Below are 10,775 nucleotides of genomic sequence, written 5' to 3' on the forward strand. Positions count from 1 at the left end.
GGTGCGGAGGCGATTCTAGCACCCTGTCGTCAGTTGATTCATCAGCTTCCAATGCTGAGGTAGATGCGACCTGTACGTCGGGTTCCTCACCAGGTACGCATGGCCGAGACATGGGGTTGACTCGTTCCTGTGACTCTAGGATCTGGTCAGCATGGCGTCTCACAATGTTCTCCCCAACATCCACTGTGTACATTAGTGGCCCCTGCCGTGTGCATATCGTTCCTGGTTGCCATTTCTCTGTTCGGTAGTCGCGGGCCAAGACTAGTTGCCCTACATTGAAGCTCCTTGTTGGCTTCTCATTGATGTGCTGGAATTGCTTATTCTCAACATCTCTTCGTACATTTGGTCTGAGCAAATCCAGACGAGATCTCAACCTTCGGTTAAAGAACATCATGGCCGGGGCCTGGTTGGTGACTGCATGTGTCGCATTTCTGTAGGCTAACAGGAAATTGTCCACCTTATGCTGCAGTGGAATGTCGTCATCGCACATGGCCTTTACTGCTTTTTTAAAGGTTTGTACGAACCTCTCAGCCAATCCATTTGTGGCTGGATGATACGGGGTGGATGTGTAATGCCTTACCCCATTCCTTTTCATAAATCTTTGAAACTCTTCGGTCACAAACTGTGGTCCGTTACCAGAGCAAATCTGCTCTGGCAAGCCGTTCCTGGCAAAAATGGTCCGTAGGACTGCAATAGTTTTCTCCGTGGTGGTGGAGGACATTTTGATGACCTCAGGCCATTCCGAGTGCGCATCCACGGCTATTAAAAACATTGAGTCCATGAATGGACCAGCAAAATCAATATGCACCCGTTGCCATGGAGATGAGGGCCACTCCCATGGGTGTAGAGGGGCATGTGGTGGTGCATTTTGGACCTTCTGGCATCCTGAGCAGCTCTTTGTCAGGTCCTCGATTTGCTGATCGATCCCCGGCCACCACACATATGCCCTAGCAAGGCTTTTCATTTTCACCCCTCCCAGATGAACTTCGTGAAGCTCATTGAGAACTCTCTCCCTTAACTTGGGTGGAATTACCACTCGGGATCCACACGTCGAGGTCCCCTGGCATACTGACAGCTGTTCTCTTCTGGATAAGAATGCTGGCAACAGTGAGTCGCCATGTGCTGGCCATCCCTTCACCGTCAAATCATATACCCGAGACAGTGTCGGGTCATTTCGGGTCTCCTTCTCTATACCAGCGTTAGTTACTGGCAAGCATTCAATTATAGTCGAATGAAATATTTCGACAGGATCCACTGCTGGTGCTTCCTCCGCAGTAGGCAATGGCAGGCGTGATAGCCCATCAGCGTTTCCATGCTGTTTCGTGCCTTTATACTCGATTTGGTGCGCCCCTAGAAAAAGGGACCATCTTTGTAGCCGTTGCGCAGTCATCACCGGAACGCCCTTCTTTGGACTAAAGATGGAGACAAGTGGTTGGTAGTCGGTCAGCAAGGTGAACTTCTGCCCGTGCAGATAGTGATTGAACTTTTTCACTCCCCACACCAGGCTGAGGGCCTCCCTGTCAATCTGGGCGTAGTTACGCTCGGCTGAGGTTAGTGACCGAGACGCAAAGGCTACTGGCCTCTCCGAGCCGTCTGGGAATTTGTGCGACAGCACCGCTCCAATGCCATAGGGTGATGCATCACACGCCAACCGAATTGGTAGTGCTGGGTTGAAATGAGCCAACACCTCTTTTGATGTGATCAATGCTTTGCTCTTCTGGAAAGCTCATTTACATTCGTCACTCCACTTCCATGGTACCCCCGTTTGCAGTAGGGTGTTCAGTGGATGTAGTACGGTAGACAAATTCGGCAAGAACTTATGGTAGTAGTTCACCAGCCCGAGGAACGACCTCAGTTGTGACACATTTTCCGGTGCTGGAGCCTTGACTACTGCCTCAATCTTTTCAGGGGACTTATGTAACCCCTCTTTATCAATAACGTGGCCACAATACGAGATCTGCTTCTGGAAAAACTCGCATTTGTGGCGATTAGCTCGGAGCCCATATTCCTTCAATCTAGTGAGCACCTGCTCCAGGTTGGCGAGGTGATCACTGTCATTTTCGCCCGTGACCAGGATGTCGTCCAAATAACACTGGGTCCCTGGAATCCCTTGCAGGACTTGTTCCATTGCCCTTTGCCAAATAGCCGGAGCTGATGGTACCCCGAACACCAGCCGGTTGTATTGGTAGAGACCTTTATGAGTGTTGATCGTGATGTACTGTTTCGAGGCTTCTTCTACCTCCATTTGCAGGTATGCCTGGGCCAGATCAATCTTAGTGAAGCGTTTCCCTCCAGATAGCGAGGCGGAAATATCTTCAATCTGCGGAAGCGGATATTGTACAGTGTGAAGGACTGGGTTCACTGTCACCTTAAAGTCCCCACAGATGCGAACCTTCTTTGGTTCCCCAGGCGTATTACTCAATGATGGAACGATGAATGTAGCCCACTCGCTCCAGTCCACTTTGGACAGTACTCCTGAACGTTCCAAACCTTCCAGCTCTGCTTCGATGGCTGGGCGGATCGCATAAGGTACCGGTCTGGCCTTAAAAATCTTTGGGCTTGCATTTTCCTCTATTTTGATCGTCGCTGTTATGCCTTTTAGTGTTCCGAGTCCCTGCTGGAACACTTCTTGTGCGTCTGTTAGCATTTTTGACAGTCGTCCAGGTGTGACGTCGTCATCCTTTTTGGCATCTACAGTCAGTGCTTGTATGGAATGCCAATCTAGCTGTATCTTCTGGATCCATTCACATCCTAGTAGTGGTGGTCCTCCATCTGGCAATACATATAGGTCCATTTTTGGTGTTTCCTTGCCGTTATATATAACGTTCACCCTTATTTTTCCTTTGGGGTAGACTTTTTGCCCCGTGTACGTCTTCAAGACAATCTTTGTATCTCTCAAGGGTATATGTGAGAATAGCTGCTTGTAGTCCCTTTGGTTTATGACTGTTAGGGCTGATCCTGTGTCCAATTCCATTTTCACTTGGACTCCTGCTATCTTGAGCGTGACCCAGATAGTTTGGTGATCCTCCGTTTTGATCACATTATGTAGTTTCAGACAACCCAGCTCCTTGCTTCCGGAGTCTGTATCACTCTTCTGTTCGTCTGAACTACTCTCTGTCACCTTATGTACCTTCTTGTACTTCTCCTGTGGAGATTTCTTGCTGCTGGTTTTCTTTCCCGACCTGCAGACTCTTGCTATGTGTCCTACTTTTCCACACTGTCTGCACACTTTGTCCTTGAACCAGCAATCATTATGGTCGTGTGTTGTTCTGCCGCAGCGACAGCACTTCACTGTTCCGTATGACATTTCATTTGTGCCATATTCTTGCGGTCTCCGTTGTATCTCTGCAGCGCCCCGTGCTGCTGCTTCGTGTGATACTGCAATGCTGAAAGCCTTGTCCAGCGTAAGATCCTTTTCTGATAGAAGCTGTTTCTGGGTTCCTTCACTTTGAAGCCCACACACAAACTTGTCCCTTAAAGTATCTGCTAGTCCCATTCCAAACTGGCAGTGTTTCGATAGCTTGCGCAGTTCCGTTAAATACTCAGCATTACTTTCATCTTTATGCTGGTTCCTTTTGTGAAACTTAAATCTTTCTGCTATCAGCAGCGGTGTGGGGTTTAAGTGGTCCTGTAGGATTGACACTATGTTTTCAAAATCCTTTTCTACTGGCTTCTCTGGGGTTACTAGGTTTCGCAGTAAGCCATACGTTTTTGCACCCATTGAATTCAACAATACCAGCGCCTTCTTGTCATCTGGCACTTCATTCGCCTTGCAGTATACTTCTATGTGTTCGACATATGTCGTCCAAACTTCGACTTCATTGTCGAACGCTGTGATACTGCCACTCTTCGGCATTTTTGGGTGTGGTTAGACTGGCTTAAAATGGCGTCTCCCGCGCTTTCCTTTCTTCCCCGCTGCGGCTTAAAATGGCATCTCCCGCGCTGCTGCCAATGCCGCTCTCGGCAGTCCTCGTGGCAAATGGCGACGCCCTGTGGGTTTTGTGCGCTGCTCCTGCGCTTCTGCCAATGCCGCTCTCTGCGGTCCTCATGGCAATGGCAGCGCCTCGCGTTTTCCTGCGCGCCTCTCACCCCCGTTGACGCTGCTCGGCCCTTGAACACCGGCTGCGCTCTGCCCTATCTCGTCTCTCTCCCCCGTTGACGCCGCTCGGTCCTGAACACCGGCTGCGCCCTGTGCACTCTGCCCTCTCTCTCTCCCCCGTCGACGCTGCTCGGCCTTTTTCTGTGCCGCTCGGTCGGGCTCTAGCCTGTCGCTGTCTGGGAAGGGTCTGCGCAGTACCTGTTGCCAGCCCGTTTCGCTGGACCACCGTGACTGGAAAGCCAAGCCTGGCTCTTGACAGCCTCCCCTGCGATGCTCAAATCTCCGCTGGATGACTGGGCGGTTGCCCGTGGTCGACGCCCGTGCTTCTGGACTCGACCTCCTTCCACTGTTCTCCAGGAGCGAATCCCTGGGAGGTGATGCAGAGTTGCAGGTAGGTTCGAATCTGCCTCGTCGCCAATGTTATATCCGTGTATCTTAATGTTGTGTCCTTCAATAATCAGACAACAAACTGCAGGGAACGATTCAACAGGTGTTTACTGAATGAGGGTTACTCTAGAACTAACTATACAGATCACTACTCAGGGTTTATATACAGGTGTGGTCACTGCCGGTACTACAGTATGCAGGAGCTGTAAAAAGTAGTTCTCTCCGTTAAGGTATATATACATTACATACATTACAGTTAACCGTTAGCTGCCTTTGTCAAAGCCCCAAATTGTTCATTCGCTCATAAAAGTTTACAGAAGTGGGCAGTGAACCACTCGGTCACATTTCACGTGTTACGTCGCATCCTGCACTTCAGAACTCCCAAGGTTTGACTCCTCCCCCTTTAGCACAACCAAAAGTCGTTCTGCAACGCTGTGGCCTGCTTGTTGTAGGCACCTTGGGGGAAAAATTCGGTATCGCCCCATTTGCGGCGCCATTATCGGCCGTGCGCAAAGTTTAGTGCCTGGCGCTAATTATCGCCTCCGACAGCAAACTTGGCTTTTATCGCCCCTGGAGGTGATTGCAGCGCTAAATCAGGCGCTTCACACCTGTCTTAAGGTGCAAAGGCCGAGGAGCGAAGCGCTACCTCAGAGCGCTGGCGAAGCAAGGAAGGGCGAATCAAACTGAACCTGTGAAGTGCTGCTCAGTACTCAAAACTCCTTCACACTGTATTGAATCTCTCCAGAAGGCCCCGATTTTCTGCCAGCCGTCGGGCGGGTTTTCAGGCGGGCGGGGGCCGAAAATCGCAGAAATAGGGGGTCGCGACCCCCCCCGCCTGATTCCCCGCCCCGTCCGACTTTCGGACCGCCGTTTCTCCGCGAGCCGATTCAGTCCCGCCCGCCGCTGGCGGGACTGGCCGTCGGAACGCTAATCACCAATTATTACCATGTTTAAACCTATTTTCAGGGGCCGTTGCGATTTTGTGGCTTTCCCCACATAAAACACGCCTGGTGGGAACACCGCTGATGAAACCTGGCGTGAACAGAGTTGGCTTGCTTGCTTTCAGCTGCAGGTCAATCAGGACTGAAGAGATTTGAACAGGCAGCATTTGCAGGCTGCAGGGCCTTGTTGCTGAAGGCTTGGGGGAACTTGTTGAAGGCTTAGGCACAGCTGTGGAAGGTTGGAGCCTCACACACTTCTCCAGTGTGAGCTCCTGGGAAGCCCCTCTCACCACCCTAACTCAGCGCCTCCTCAACGGAGGCATCTGCCAGAAGCATGGGAGGCCTTTTGTACCTTCCCTTCCTGGCATTAGAGGATCTCCAACAGCAGAGGAGGCTGGAGCAACTCCAGCAACAGCAGATCCAGCAACAACAGCAGCTCCAGCAGGAGCGGCAGGCTGCGGCTCAGCCACCTGAGGCAGCACAGGCCAGAAGGGGCCAGCGCATGGAAGGCCGTCAGCGCAGGAGATACCCCCCAAACAGGGTGTACAGACGCAGGGTCAGCTACCTCAACATGACTGAGCAGCAGTGCCAAAGGCGGCTCTGACTTTCGCGAGAGGTAGTGAGTGACATCTGCGCAATGCTACAGCAAGGACTGGAGCCCAGAGCACCAGGTCCACACTACTTACCAGTGGCCGTCAAAGTCACCACCGCACTCAACTTTTTTGCCTCAGGCTCATTCCAGGGATCAGCAGCAGACATCAGCGGCATCTCCCAGTCGGCCGCACACACTTGCATCACGCAGATAACCCATGCCCTCTTTGCCCTCGCGCACAATCACATCCATTTCACCAGGGATCGCGCAAATGTGAGGGCGCGAGCGCTTGGATTAGCTCAGCTGGCAGACTTTCCAAGGGTGCAGGGCGTCATTGACTGCACATGTGGCCCTTAGGGCACCCCACCGCAATCCAGGTGTTTTTGTCAACCGCAAGGGCTTCCACTCCCTTAATGTTCAGCTGGTGTGTGACCACAAGAAGGTGATTTTGCATGTTTGTGCCATGTACCCTGGCAGCTGCCATGACTCCTTCATACTGCGCCAGTCTACTGTGCCTCCGTTATTCAGTCCGCCAAACGAACTTCAGGGATGGCTACTTGCAGACAAGGGCTATCCCCTGTGCTCCTGGCTAATGATGCCGTTGAGGAGACCAGCCAGCGAAGCTGAGGAGCGCTACAACTCCAGCCACATCACCACCAGATGCATTATCGAGCAAACCATTGGATTGCTGAAGATGCGCTTCAGATGCCTCGATAGATCAGGTGGAGCCCTACAGTACTCATCAGCCAGGGTCTCCAAAATCATCGTGGTATGCTGTGTGCTTCACAACATGGCACAGCGTCGTGGCTTGCCGATTCCACAGGACCAAGAGGCTCCTCACAGAGCCTCCTCGGATGAGGATGATGCTGAGGAGGAGGAGGAGGAGGAGGAGGAGGACAGAAACGAGCATCCTGCAGAGGCCCGCCAACCAGCGGCACCAGTGCGCGAGAACATTGCTGGGCGGAATGCAAGGAACGCACTCATCCTGGGCAGATTTGCGTAGCCTGGTACATCAAACACTGCAGCCTCACTGCTTCTTAACTGACCATGGACAGTGGCCCATGCCTACACTTTCCTACCTCTTTGACCAGCTTGCTGTCATCTGCAAGTTATCCTAAGGCCTCTATGTGACATCCCCATTTGCCAAATGACAGACGCCATAACTGCAGCAGCTGCCACCAGATTCTTTATGTACAGGAAAATGATGGCATTAAAACTATGTCCAAGACTGGATGGTGGAATAGTTATGTGAATGTGAGCATAGAGAGAGACGGAATGGGTAAGGGTGCATGGATGTGACTGTGAAGTGGGATGTGGAGGAAGAGATTGCTGAAGCTGAGTGCTGTTGAGGAAAGGCAATGGGGATCAGGTTGAGGGTGATGGAAACTTCGTACTTGCTTTCCCTGTGCGGTGAAGGTCATGGAAGCGCTTCCTGCACTGCATCCAGGTGCGACGGGTGACTCCCATAGAGTTGACCTCTGCAGCCACCTCCATCCAGGCAGCCGTGGACTCTTTGGAAGGCCTCTTCCTCCCTGAGCGAGGGTAGAGGACCTCCCTGTGGGCCCTTACCCCATCCACCAAGGTCTGCAGTGGTGTCTCGTTGAATTTGGCCGCAGCTCAGCCTCTGCCGCTGGCAGCAGCTGGTGCAGGCTCCTCTGCCATTCTGCAAGAGTGGTTGAGAAGCCTGCAGAGGTGGAGAAGCTTGCTGGACACTTTGAAAGCACCACGAATGATGACATCATACTGTGGGGCTTCCTGACTGGAAATGGACAATTAGCAAGGCTGCCCACACGCTGGAACTTAATTGGCCACTTGATGGAAAATTGCGTGCAGCTGGCTGACCCATTTTTTGGCGGGTCAGAACCCCACATTCGGGGAATCCGACCATTTCCCACACAATCCACAAAATCGGGCCCTCTCTCTCTCTCTCTCTCTCAGAATGCGTGGTGCAAAAATGTCACTGACAAAAAAAGGCAGGAAGCGGTCGCCTTTAAATAGCGCTCCCCCAGTCCTTTCCCGACTACAAAACGCTCCCCTCAACCTGTCGTTGCTAGCGGCAGGCGGTAAGGCAGGGGCGCCACTCAATATCTGGTCCGGGGCGCTAACGGGGCGTTGCGCACTCGAATGATGTCACGATCTGCTGGCGCAGGAGATCGTGGCGGTAGTGTTTAGCGCCGCCGCAAAATGTCTAGTTAATTTCGCGAGAGGCACAGATATCGCCGCGCCCGGGCGCTAGTCGCTTTGCGCCCCATTAGCGCCCTCTTATGCGCTAATGGGAGGCGCAAACCAACCGAATTTTGCCCCCCAAGTCTGCAAATCTAAGGGGGTCTGTTTATCTCTGTCGTCTATGACTACCCCCCGCAGTCATAACCATTTGTTCTGTCCAGTATCTGCTTATCCGTAAAACAGCACTTGAAATACCTCCATCACAAAGCAACTCGCAAATCTAACAGTTCCTTTTGAAAGCACATTTGCTGCCTTTTAGTAAAGCACACCAAAGCACATTCCATGTCCGCTTATCAGTGAAAGACCGTCTGTTACAACTTTATTTCACTTCAAAAGAACCTTTTGGCCAGGCAAAGCATTTAAATGCTGCTCACGATGCGGTCTCCTCTACATCGGAGAGACCAAACGCAGATTGGGTGACCGCTTTGTGGAACACCTCCGTTCAGTCTGTAAGGGTGGCCCCGAGCTTCCGGTCGCCTGTCATTTTAATTCTCCGCTCCATTCCCACTCGGACCTCAACATCCTTGGCCTCTTGCATTGTTCCACGGAAACCCAGCGTAAACTCGAGGAACAGCACCTCACCTTCCGATTAGGCACTCTGCAGCCTTCCGGACTCAATATCGAGTTCAACAATTTCAGATCATAACCTCGGCCCCCATTACATTTTTACTTATTTTTTATCCACACCTTTGTTTTGGCCTTTCCCCCCCCCCCTTTGTTTCTCTCCCACATGGCAGCTGTCTCTCATTCTGTCAGAACATTTCACACCTAATCTAGTGCCGTCTTTTGTCTCCACTAGTCCGATCACCATCTCCTCTCGTTTTGAATACCTCTTAATGTCTCTTCTTCTCTTTTGTTCTCTCCCAGCCTGGCCTTTCAATCTATTTCATTTCCTGTGCTTTTTCAGTCTTGACAAAGGGTTTGACCCGAAACATTAACTCTGTTTCTCTCTCCACGGATGTTGCCTGGCCTGCTGAGTTTTTCCAGCATTTTCTGTTGTTATAAAGCATTTTAATGGCCCAGAAATTCGGGTCCCCACGGGTGAGTACGTGCTGTGTACTTACCCGTAGGGCCAACGGAAGTGCCGGTTTCGTGCGTGCACTGCGCATGCACGGGGAAACCGGAACGTACGTTCCCTTGAAGAAAGGGGTTCGAAGGTCGAACGCGTGCGCCGGAGAGGCAGTGCGTACACCTGGAACTGCCAATTTTTTCACAGGTTTTTCAGTGCGGGTAAGTCCCTAGCCACTGCGCGTCAAATCTATGAATAGAGATTCCCTGCTACCATTGGCTCTCCATGGCCCACGTGATCCCAGGGGACGCTTCGAACTAACTGCGCCCCTGGGATATGCAAGCACTGCGCGCCGGCAGTTGGAGGAGGCCCAGGATCGGAATCCCACGGGGGCCCACAGCTCAACGGCCGGCGCGCTAGGTAAATGCAGGTCGGAGGCTTGCACCCGTGGGAAGCCTCGAACCGAATTTCTGGCCCATTAATATACCAAAATTAAAAATTAAGGGGGCTAAATTCGGTTGATTTGCCCCTCCCATTAGCGGGCGCTAATGGGGTGCAAATCAACTAGCGCCGGCACTCCTGATCCCTGGTGGCCCAGCTGGGCGCCGGGACGCGCTGCACCAGGCCCCTCCCCTTTAATACCGCCATGCGACGTGGGAAAATCGGCCATGGGGGCCGCTAAACTTTTCGGGGCGTTACCCAATTTTTACCCCTAAGGCTCTGTGTAGGCCTACACTGGATACCTCAGACGTTCAGGCTGCGAGACCAGCACCCGATGAGTTAAAAGTTAAAACGGCACGGGTTGTAAATTGGGTAAGGGGATTTTCACACAGGGATGTCTTCACAGGAAAGTAAAACAGTACAACGTGCAAGAGTGATTCAGCCGGATCCGTAATGGTCTGGAATATGACAGCTTGGTCACTTGTGTTTAGGGGCATGGGAAGATTATGACGGCAATATAACCATAGTGCGGAAATAGTTCGAAGCGTTAAGTGCCTGTTGGTTTCGTTCTGTTGTCACAAACATTTGTTCGGTCCAGTATCTACGATCCGACACCCAGCTCCTGAAATATCTCCATCACAGGGTAGCTTCGAGTCAATGGTTTATTTTTGACAGCACATTTGCTCACCAGGTGTTTGCTGTCTTTCAGTGAAGCACATTCCATGTCCACTTTACAGTGAGAGACTGTCTGTTACATTCACCAACTTTATTTCACTGGCAAAACATTTTAATGTATACCAGAATTAAAAATGTAAGGGTCTGTGTATACGAACATAATTGAGCCGGGGAACACAACCACAATTATTCCTGTTGTCAAATCGCACATTCTGTCCTTATTTTCAGCCACAGCTCAATAGCAAAACTTACAGCAATTAAAAAAAAAAAATTTGTTTCTGGGATGTGGGTGTCGCTGGCCAGGCCTGCATTTATTGCCCATCCCTAATTGCCCTCGAGAAGGTGGTGGTGAGCCGCCTTCTTGAACCGCTGCAGTCCGTGTGGTGAAGGTGCTCCCACAGTGCT

The sequence above is a fragment of the Somniosus microcephalus genome, chromosome 12 (genome assembly GCF_052327205.1).
Source record: "Somniosus microcephalus isolate GS21.2 chromosome 12, FLI_Smic_1.0, whole genome shotgun sequence".
Lineage (NCBI taxonomy): Eukaryota > Metazoa > Chordata > Chondrichthyes > Squaliformes > Somniosidae > Somniosus > Somniosus microcephalus.